Genomic DNA, 12,460 nt, shown 5'->3' with positions numbered 1-12,460 from the left:
ATGAATAGCCCCATTGTGAATCTGCGAGGTTTCTGTCTGCCCAGTAAACCAACATAGTTGTGTAGCTTTAATGAGGCCTTAATTATGAGATTCCTCTACCTTAGTGACTGACTCATTGAGTGACTGCTTTAAGCAAATCCCCGTGTGTACAGGCGTACCCAAGACGAAGGGACGCGAGAGATAAATGCAATAAATTATGCTTAAAAAAATCATATATTGCAGGGGAGTCAAGCCGAATCACTTCTCTTTATTATTAAAAGTGGTGCAGTTTGCTCATAACACTCGAGTCAAGCGTGTTTATAAGAGGTGACCATAGTTGGGGACAGATTATGAGGAGGATGTGACATTTTGGTGAGAAGCCAGGCACCGACCTGGACCCTGTGTGCATTCTGTCTTTCTTCTCTGTTTGTCAGCGCTTCCAAACATGGCTACCTGCGGAGAGGAACAGACAGCGAGACTCTCGCTAAGGGACGCCAGGCTCCTGTGTATAATGTTTTAGCATGCCTTGGATTTTTTCACAGTCGCCTAAGTTACTCCAAACAGAGCCGAGCAGTCCGAGTCCTGCTGATACCGAGGCGGCCCTCAACAAAACCTGTTGCTGTGATACCGTCCCAAGTGGAGGAAAAGATGAAAGATAAATGTGAGGCAGTGGAACTGATTACTTGTGGGGTTTTTTCACACAAAGATTATCTGTGTTTGTGTGTGTGGATACAACTTTGTAATAAAGAACATTCTATAAAGCCTTTATCAGCTGCAATTACTAACATTACATATGTTAGATAAATCATTTACTTGTGTTTAGCAGATCTTTTATAAGATAGATGGTTATCCTAGATTTACGAAAACTTTCGCCAGACTTTCCGCCTGTCCCTCCCAACCTTAACCATTTGAGGTCAAAGCCTATAACCTCAACCATCTCGTCAGAGTTTTCACAAATGGAGAATTACCATCTGGACACGACCAGCCCATTGAGAGGTACGGATTTTTTGGTTTCCAGGTTATGGAAAATCCTATTCCAGCATAACACTTGCTTTGTCAACAAACTGCACACTAGCTCACTTGCAGTTAGCAACTACTCTGTAAGTGCTGGATGTGTCAATAAACAACTGTCTAAGTTTCTGTTAACAACTTAAAATATGTCAGAGCTTGTGTCTGCCGTTCCTAAGTGATCGACATTTAACACACAACACATTCATTCTTCTAAAGTCACATATTGAGATGGCAGTTTGTAGCGCACCGCTAAGCTAGGCTTGTATCATTTAGCTGGATAAATTAACCAGGTGTTTTCTTTTTTTCTACACTATATACTAAATTATCTGTGGGTGAATTATTAAGATGTTGGTGCAAGAGGTGTTTTATTTTGTTTTTTTATTTCAACACAACGGTAGGAATGAAGCAAGTTAGCTTAGCACAGGTACGCTGTTGTTACCTCATCCAGCTAGCTTAAAGTGTGCAGTCACTGCAGTTTGATTAAACTGAACATTTTGTATTATTATACTTTTTGGATGGAAAAACACATTTTAGTTTGTCAGATTCTGATCAATTTTAGCTTGTGCAAAGTGCCAAAACATTTTTTTTCCATCTGAATAATCTTGTATTAATCGTGTCTGGGTGGTTTCAAAATCAGACAGCAGCTATGTAAGTACTTTTAGCAATTTAGTTCTCAAATTGCAGCTGTCATGTGCAATTGAGGCTTCCCTCAATTGCACATGGCCCCCTAAAAAGGTTTGGTCTCATGTCTCTGTCATGTCTACATCTCTGCAGCTTTAAAGGTTCACTCAGCAACCTCTGGTGCAATTACACAAGAAGTTATACGAGGACAAGGGATACATTAGAAACACTGGTCCAGCTTGACATTCACGCACACACACACCTCACGGAACGGACAGGCAGCAGGAAAGAGCCCGTTGTCGTTGCAGTGGAGACGGTGGGTTTTAATGACACGGTATCTCTCCGAACGCTGTTCCCATAATTACGCTCCGTCTGACGTGGATCTGTCATTGGCATTGATTGTTTGTCCTGATGCCCACCTCCTTTGGGGGGGAAAAAGTGTGTGAGCGTAGAGGAATGAGAGGGTTAGGGTGGATGTTTGGATCTCCTCGAACTGGACAGGTTGCATTCAGGAGCCCATGGGAGGCCCAAACTGGAGCCATTGGTGAGATTGGTATCGTGTTAATGGCTCCAAAGGCTCCAAGACACATAGCAGCTAAACCATAAGAGGCACTGGAATGTGGAGCTCCCTTGAATCATTGTCATAATTAGGGACAATTGCACAAGCAGACCCAAGACCTATTGTGCTCATTTGGAACCTGCTTTGTCTGACTCCTCTCCTGCGTCTCTGCGCTGCTTGTGTGTTTTAAAGGGATAGTTTGACATGTTGGGAAATGCGTCATTATATATATATATATATATATATATATATATATATATATATATATATATATATATATATATATATATATATATATATATAGATTTTTTTTTTTTTTTGCCGACAGTCAGATGAGAAGATTGATTCATGCCTGTGGGTTTCATCTGATGCGACAGCAAGGCGACAGTTAGCTTAGCTTAGCATGATGACTAAAAACAGGTGGAAACACCTAGACAGCTTTGCGCAACTTGTCATTTTTACACTTGGACTTAAACTATGTGACTGATATTGAAGAAAACTTTTTTTTAAAGCAGGCGAGTTGCACCTTTACTGATTCCTAAGCAGATTTAATTTGTTTGCATCTGCGCGAATCATACAGAAGTCAAACTACATTTAAGAATGTGTATCATGGATGTGTGTTCAGATTTTAGAAGAAGAAAGTATGCTTTATTAATCCCCTTGGGGAAATTATTCTCTGCATTTAACCCACATAGTGATCAAGGAGCAGTGTGCTGCCCTGTGAGGCGCAACTGGTTCAGGGTCTTGCTGAAGGACACTTGACATGCAAACTATGGGAAGACCACGGATCGAACCGTGAACCTTGCTGTAGCAGGATGGCCCATGAGCCGCCCCCGCTAACTTTACTTATAAGTCTTAGAAGGGGTCACATCTGTTGGCGAGTACCTTCATTGAATCATGCTAATGCTGCTAATATCCATCTGTTTAAACTTACCGTTCCCCAAACCCTCCATTCATAGCCGTTTGTTCTCAGGCTTCCTTATGCAACGGCAGCACTAAGCTCAGTTGTTATGAAAATACATGTCAGACATCCAGTGTAATACATGCCTCTCCAAATGAGATAATAAGGCCTTAAATAGAACTATTGACAGTAATAAGAGGCAAATATCCCTCATTATCTTTTCCCAGAGTGATAGCGGAGGATAGAGCGAGGCGGAGCAGGCGAGGTGACTCAGACGTGGGGGCTCCTGGGAATAAAAAAAAACAACCCAGCAGACCTGGTCCTGTTGTGTGCCGGTAGTTCAGTTCTGAGGGACGAGTCTGAGGTCGATGAAGTGGATAAGATAAGGTCTTGCAGTGATAAAGCTGAGGGGCCCCAGAGTGATGAAGCAGGCGGTACATGATTGGCGTCACTGCTACTGGAGAAAAAACTTGTGTTTTAGACCAATAACTGCACAACTACAGCTTGTATAACGCATTTTCAACCTCTGAAAATGAGATATTGACAGGTGCTACATATTTCTTGATCCAGTTGACATTATTTTTTGTTTAACTTTGTTTTGGTGGCATGTATTTTTGTTTCATTCGTTTTATAATTTCAGATCATTAATACTCATCCACCACATTTTTGTAATGTAATGATGGATTTAAATCCACAGAAAGGAGAGCGCAGGCATGTTGTGTGAGTGTAATGCTACACAGTCGTTATACAAAAAGTTAAAACATATATATATGATAAAAATTAGTGCCAAACGGTTGACTCTCTCTCAGAACTGGCCTTGCAAGATGAGAACAGTAGATGGCATGTGAAGCTATTTATGTCAATATTAACAGCATTCATCAAAATACAGTCATAGCATCTAGTTTACAGCTTAAATGTATCTTTAAGTGTGCGTTACCTCTTTACATAGCTGGAAATATCATTTTTGTAAGATAGAAAATGGCCCAAATGGATCAAAAATGTGGCTGAAAAGTGAGCTGATATCTGTGATTGACGGAAAACCGCAAGTTAACGAGAAACAATATTTTTTATGTCATCCCCTTATATCCGTTTCTTTCTCACTCCTTACTCTATTCCTTGTTAATGTGTTAACATGTAAATCTCAAACACGGCCGCACCGTGGCTCGCTAGCACCCACCGCATCCATCCTGCCTTCAGTTTGGGCGAATCCACTCTTGGGCGATGATGATGATGATGATGATGATGATGGCGGTTCTTGCCCTTGGCGGCTCTTAAAGGGACGGGCCATTTGAACGTCTACCCGCTCCTCCCTCTCTGCTGCTTGACTCTTGGAAAACACCTCCGCCAGAGTGTCGGACCAGCCCTTTCTCACTCTGCCGGGAGAGCCGGTGTGGTTTTTCATTGCACAAATCAAAGACTGTCAAACAATTGTGTATATCCTGGCGGGGACTGATCCAGTAGGCTCATAAATGCCCGGGCGTCTGCCATCCATTTGTTCACATGTGTGATCTCATATATCACACTTGTCACTCTCGGGAAGCCATAATCTCCCAGAAGCTTTTAGTAGAAATCCTGCTGACAGTGTTATTTGAAATGCACTGTTATTATTCATTAAAGAGCATACACATTGGTGGGAAAGGTGAAGACACTCAGAATAGCGTAATAATCAGATATGTACTAAGTATTTCCCTTTTTTATTGCCTGTTGCTAAGACCGTCGCCTAAAAAGCTGGTGTATTACCAACCTTAAGATGCAGGGATATAATGAGATGACATGTGGGAAGAGGTATTCAGTATGAAAGGATAAACACAAAACAACAGTGTACTTTCACACAGTTCACAGACTGAAAACTATAATCTTCCAAATCCTGTCAAGATCCATGGGGATGTATGTTTCACTATTAAATATAGGCACTCACTCACTATATGCGCCTTCTTTCTCCCACTGCTATGTGATTAGCTGCATTTGAATGAGGAAGAGCATCTTTTGGATGTTTCGGCAGGGCAATAAAAGCGTTAAAAAAAAAAGAAGTAATATTTGTGGACGTAACTCTTCTGCCTCGAGACAGGTTTACAGTCTCGCGCTGGCAGGATGGATTCTTGAAATAAACTTTCCAGACCCAGGGAGGGAAAACAACTCCCTTTCTTTCGGGAGGGAGACGAGGCTCGGGCCCGATATTCATCAGTGGGGATAACCTTTGACCCCAGAATCATATGACGCTGAGTGCTGAAGATCCCGGTGCAGCCAGACAGTCTGTCTGAGACGCAATCTGTCTCTCTCTCTCGCTCTCTTCCCAACACTTTTCCCCCCTTCTTTTTTCTCTCTGTCTCCCCTTTAGTCCTCTTCCCTCACCTTTTTCAGCTGTCTCAGGGATCGTATCGAAACGGGTGTGAAAGCGTGCTGAAACTCCACATTAGTGGTTACTAATAAGTTCTTTGCACCCTCCCTTTGTCTTCCTCTCCCAAAACTGCAACCGCATCCCTCAACATATAAAAAAAACAATGCAACAATAATGAATAAATCCATCTCTTTTCAACATTATTACTGATCTCAACTCTGCACAGATATGGACCACACAAGCACAAACAATGTTGTTTACTTTTCACATTCATTATGAATTGTTTTGTTAAGAAAATTAGCAGTTTGTAGTATTGAGTGGAAACATAATACTTTTCAACTTCATTGACTAGAGTTGCAAAACAATCAATACATGTAATTTAGTTGGCATTTACTCAATAAACTGTACTTCTATAAGCTACAATTTTGCAGTTAATCCTTCATTTCATAATTTCTATTTCATTCTACCTTATATTATGTAATATTTAATACTTCTACTCCACTATATTTTGGAAGCCAATGTTTCATACTTATTATTTAATACTTTTTACACCACTACATTTACTTGATGACTTTAGTGACTTTGCAGATTTAGATTATTCATACAAAATATAAATCAACTAATATATTACGGTATAGTAATATACATTAAGCCACTCAACAGTTTATAAGCACAATTATGAAATAAATTAGCCCCTTCTTTACCAGCATTAACACATTAATTCATCACTAATTGTAATCCAGTGATATAATTAATATTTTCTGCACAGCGGGTACTTTAACTGTTAGTACTCATACTAATATTTTGGCATAACTCATAACTTTTAAATTCAGGAATTTGACTTGAAACAGATCATTTCTATACTGTAGTATTGATATATTTACTTCCAGCTTACATACATAACCCTTAATGTCCATACAGTCCCGTCTCCAATATGCATCCATACGTCTTGTAACACAGACTAAAGTTGTTTTTAGGAGATGAAAACGCTGAAAAAAAATGTAAATCCAAGACAAATATTTTTCCCATAACTGCCCTCCTCGAACCCTTCAGATACCAGCATGCAGACAGGACGGTGGGCTCTCACCGCTCCAAACAATTACCATTAGGTAGGCCATGACAGAGCTTTTCCACACCGTGCATGCAGACTGAAACAGCTGCTGACAAGCCCATTTCTCCTGAGTCCTGCTCCAGTCTGTCGCGACGCTCTGATTATGACACTGCTTTTCAGGTCAGGCATGACCTCGAGATGACGGCCTGATGAATAAATACCTCATGGGCTTCCTACAACATTTGACTTCATTTAATTGAGGTCCAAGTAACTGCTATGTTGTTACTGTACTGTCGCTAATTGGAGTTGCTTATCAGAGCCATCACAGTTTGAACCTTAACACGAGGTAACGGTTAATTTATTAGAGTCTCTTTTTTTTTTATAAGCGTCGCACAATAATTACAGAGCAACTATTGAAGAATCTCATGTATGCATTCATACTTTCACTTATCCAGACATGGAGCCACTACACTTGTAACTGCTATATAAAAGAAGTTTGCGGCCTTGACGTGCACTCGGATCAGTCAACAAAATGTAACAGCAGACGATGTGATCATTTTCACGAAGATAATTGCCGGGATCAGGTGTTTATGCACCAATTAGTGGAGGAGCGTGCTGCTCAGAGCATACATAATGAACTTTAGCTGTAATTTAATGTTCCCGAGTGCAGACAATTACCTCACTGCTCTGGTTTTTGACATGGAATAAAGTACATGTACTCATGATGTACGGTGGCAAAACACGATGGTTTGCTTTGATGAAAAAGGGGCTCGCAGGTGGGTTTACAAGTGGCTGTGTCACCCCTCCCTATGTTGACGGGCCAGAGGAGGCCAAACCCCACTGCGTACATTTCTGTTCCCTTTCATAATTTGGCAAGCGTAAAGTTTAAGGCATTTCACTCAAGTGAGTCACGGTTTTTTTTGAGTACAGCCCCGTGCCAAAGAAGTGTTGGAGTTGAGTGCTGCGGTGTTCAGAATGAGGCGTGAGAGCGTGAGGTGACATGTTTTGCTGGTATAGGGTGATATGGGAGATACTCCTGTAATGAGTGCTTTGTGAGATAATGGTATGCACGAGCCCGCCTCCCGCTATGTCTCCTCACTCAGCTCCAGAGGCGCAGAACAATGCCGAAACATGTCATGTAATGTAGACAAGCTTGGGAGGCATGCGAGCGCTCGAGGAGGGGGTTTGGAGGGAGCGTGTTGGCAATATAATCTCATTTTTACATGGCACATGATTGTGTTGTATTGAATACAACTCCAAATACGCCTGACAGCTGTGGAACTCTATTCCACGTGATGAAAACACTTAGCTCAAGTTCCCCACTTGTATCTCCCATATACACAGCGCGTTGAAGGCCAGGTTTACACTTTTTTACAGTCTGGTTTAAAAAGGAAAGAGCACATGCAAGGGGTTGATTGGGATTAGATTAAAAAAAACTCTATATATGTCATTGTCTTGGGTTGTGTTTTGTCAGTTTCCTGTTTTATTTTGAAGTTTACTCCACTTGTGTCTTGTTTTACTTACTTCTCTTTTTTTTTTACCTGCGCCTTGTGAGATTTGCTGTCACCTGTCTGTCGTTATCTTCCTGTTTTCTTCCATTGTTTTATGTTGGTTCATCCCTCACCTTCATTGCTCTTTGGAGCCTTTAGTTTCTAATCTAATGTTTTTTTGAATCCTCCTGTCTGGTGTGCATTGGGATCCTTTCCCTGCTCCCTGCTCGATAAAACTGTGATAGAAGGAATCAACCAAAAGACCCAGCGGACAGTGTTTTTGTTAAATAATTGTGTGGCTTGTGATATTTGTACAGCGCTAGTAGAGCAGGTTGTGCCATCGGTGTGTGAATGTGAATTATTGGAGGGAGCTTATGGGCAGACGGCACCTTGTAGTAGCTTCAGTCATCAGTGTGTGTGTGTGTGTGTGTGTGTGTGTGTGTGTGTGTGTGTGTGAATGGGTGAACATTGACATGTAGTGTACAGCACCTTGAGTGGTCTAAAGACTACAAAGGTGCTATACAAATTGAAGCTTGGTAGGGTCAACGACTTCAACTCAGATGGCGATGGCAGCTGTATGGGGCTCTCATATATATATATATATATATATATATATATATATATATATATATATATATATATATATATATATATATATACGTTAGAAAAGTTTTTCTAAAATATTGTATTGCACCTTGCATGTTGGAAATTAAAAATTTTTAGATGTGTCATTGAAAACTGATGAACAAGAAAATTCAAATCATGCACTTCATGTAAAAAAAAAGAAGTTGAACCGACCCCTCGTCTAGACCGAGCAGCAGTGTGGCTAACAGCTGTGGCTGGCTGTGACGGCATTTCCTTGGATATTCTCTCGCATACTGTGTCTTTATTTCCAGCGGTCAAGGTCCCATTGCGGCGCCCACCATGGATAAATGCTGCTTTTGTCAAAGAGTTTTCACCCTCCGAGCAGCTGTCCTCAGCCCCTCGGGCGCTCTTCTCGCTCAGCAACCCGAGCAAGTGCATGTCGGCTGTCAGGGCAGCCAGAAATTCATTCGAGTTGAGGGACAGTTTTCATTATGGCGCACGGCTAACTTTAGCTATGTTGGAAAAGATATTTCTCTCAGTCAAGACACACCTGTGGCACTGTGTGTCCACGATGTAGAGCTCATTGGAATCTGGGTAGGATACATCTCAAACCATTTCACAATACCTGGTATAACATATGACTCATTGGATGTTCCAAAAAAAAAGATGGTTTGTAGTCGCAGCAAGCTAGAGAACATTGCTTCTTCCAATCAACAGGGGGAAAAAAAGGAGAAGATATGTTTATCTAATTAAATACGGGAGATGCCATGATGCCTGGCGGAGCAAGCGTGTCACTAATAAGGCCTTGACTATTACCTGGACTGACAAGCAGAGAATGGGAGGAGAGGGGCTGGCTCCAAACTGCTCAGTCAGCCAGAAAGCCTCCAAGTGGCAGGGCTAACGCAGGTCAAGTGATTTGGCGCCTCGGGTGTATTAAAGCTATTTACAAGGGGACTAAAGGATTTACGTTGCTTCACCCATTCAGTCTGCTCCTTTTATAGGACCTGGCACCGGGCTGCTACGTTTTCTCTCAATCAATACGAAAGGGTCATAAAGAACGTCGCCTTTAAACGGGTGTTTGGCTTTTTGTTCACTTGCAGAGGAAAGGAGTTGTTTTTTTTATGGGTGGCTCCTGACGCCTGGTGTGAAGGCGAACGTGTGAGATTACATGAGATCCCTGACACACACACACACACACACACACACACACACACACACACACACACAGACGCACACACACAGATGCATGCATGGAGACACTCAAAATCTGTAACCATTGTCAAAGTCTGGAGCATTTTCAAATCATAGCTAAGACTTTGATCCCACTATTCAGCATTTATGACAGTTTTGTTTATTAATATGGCTGCTGCCTAAGCAAACAATGAATGCTAATTAAGTGAAACAGTTGTAATAATATGTCATATTTGTAATGTAAGATACTTTATAATTGTTGTTAAACACTTTTTAAAACATGTAAATGTCCTTATAACTGTACGCAACTTCAGTATTGTGAGTTATACATCTTTTATTAATTGTTTATGTGCTTATGAAAGCAAGTAAGGGCTTTCAAATATTTGTAATTGCATTTAACGTTAAGATTGAACTTCATAATAATCCATCTCTGAGCATATACTTAAAGAAACACGAGAGACATTCAGTCATTTTTTATTGAGGGAGATATTTTACCCCAAATGTTCTTTAAGAACTTAAGAAAAACATACTTCAAATAGTTTTATCAGTTCAATACTTAATGACTTTTCCCAGTTTTATGAGCATTACACAATCCAAATAAGTCCATTTGGATTTCCATTATTGGAGTTTGATCATAAAAGGTCTACCAAAGGAATTTGACCTCTCTGTATATATTTGTGATTTTCCACTTACTTAACACTTAAAGCAGTGGAACTTCAAACGATGAAGACTTTTCTGATCCAAACCACAATGAAGCCGAACAAACTCAACGGTGGAAAGTCAGAACATTTACTCAAATACTGCACTTAAGTACAATTTTGAGGTACTTGTGGTTTACTTGAGTAGGCATTTCCTGGAATTTATTACATCTACTCCACTACTATATCGACCTACTATATATATGAGCAAATATATACATTACTTTTTAATTCACTATTATTATTTTACAACTATAGTTACTCTAGTTTATTTTCAGACACATTTTGCATTTGAAAAGCATAACAAATACAATACATGCCTGAATTAGTTCCCAACATTCCTGTCTAGTTGGGGCCTCTTCACACCTTTCAGAAGTCTTTCAATGTCTAAAAAAAAGAGATATTTCCCCTCCATACAACGGTTTCATTTCAATAACAGTTTGAGGGCTTAAAGACGTACAATTATTCAATATTAAAAGATTAAAGAGAAGTTTTTTTAGCAGCACATTGTTGTTGTTTTCCTCTAACAACCCGTCAGATTTACCTTGTGACCATTCGGAGACGACCTTCAGTTACTGAATCTAAAACTATTTATCTCTTAAAACTATAGTTCCACCTTGAATATTGATGCATTTGTATTATTAATATATTAGGTGTAATGTAGTGATATTTTCCTGTAAGACAAGTTTTTACTTTTGATACTTTAAATACATTTCGTTGATGATACTTTTGTATCTTTAAGTACGATTTTAAATGCAAAACTTGTAATGGAGTATTTTTACATTTCTGAACACTTCACAGTTCACTGTCGATGTTTCCCCATAAAGAGAGATGCTGCCATCTAGTGGTTACTTTCTGCAAAGGAACCATGTGCAGTAGCGCGTCAGTAAAAGACATTTCTCTCTTCTGTCGCCTGAATAAATTGAATCAAAGAGTCGCACCCTGCAGCTGTCTGCGCTACAGTTACACCTCTTCACTGAGACTGCAACCTGCCGATGTTTAGAACAACACAACGAATCCTGAAAGATGCTTTTTGCCTGTTTGATCACATGACACTAGTCAATGGGGCAATTAAGCCGGTAATTAATAACAGATTAAACATCTACGCCGAGTGGTAGACAGTATCGGACACATGCTTCAAATGGATTGAGCACAATGGAGGAACAAAAAAAAAAAAGGCACAACAACTGTAATTGGCTTACATTAATCAAGAATTATGATTGAACCATGAAAACAACCTCTGAGGCATAACACACACACACACACACACACACACACACACACACACACACACACACACACACACACACACACACACACACACACACACCCACACACACACAAACATGGACACACACACACACGTTTTACAGCCAGGACTGTCAATGCTCCAGCCTGCCAGCTCCAGACAGGCAATGTGTTCCCGATTAGATCAAACTCCAGGTTGCCCATCTTGATTTCTAAATGCAGCTGGATGGCACTTTGTTACCATGACGACACTCACCGTCTGGTCTTGCGGTCTGTTGGCATAAAAACATAAAGAGGGGGGTTGCGGCTCGGTTCAGGACGATGAGAGGACGGCGGCCAGCGGACAATCAAAGAAAAAGCCTGATTAGAATTCAGGCCGCATGAGTGTCTGCCGGCACCGACGCTTCATCAGGCTGTGATGTCACCGCAACGAGTTGTGAGTCTCCAGCCTGAACATCTCTGACTTTGTGGTTCGTTCCCTGAAGTGAAAACAACTTTTTACGGCCGATAGATTGAAGGTAGGGAAGGAGTCGGCCAAGTAAAGGACGCTCCTGGACCAGAGCCGCTGTCGAGGCACAAAATAACTACAAAACATGCACACAACAGTGACGATGAGCTGTAAAACTACCACAAAGAGACACACAGCGGCCAAAAAGAGGTGTGAAACAACCACAAAGAGACACACAACGGCCACAAAGAGGCTTGAAACAACCACAAAGAGACACACAACAGCCACAAAGAGGCTTGAAACAACCACAAAGAGACACACAACGGCAACAAAGATGCGT

This window comes from Clinocottus analis, unplaced genomic scaffold (genome assembly GCF_023055335.1).
Source record: "Clinocottus analis isolate CAN_PGR_092001 unplaced genomic scaffold, fCliAna1.0.p SCAF_4, whole genome shotgun sequence".
Taxonomy (NCBI): Eukaryota; Metazoa; Chordata; class Actinopteri; order Perciformes; family Cottidae; genus Clinocottus; species Clinocottus analis.
The sequence above is the reverse complement of the archived record's forward strand: the minus strand, read 5'-3'. Positions refer to the sequence as shown.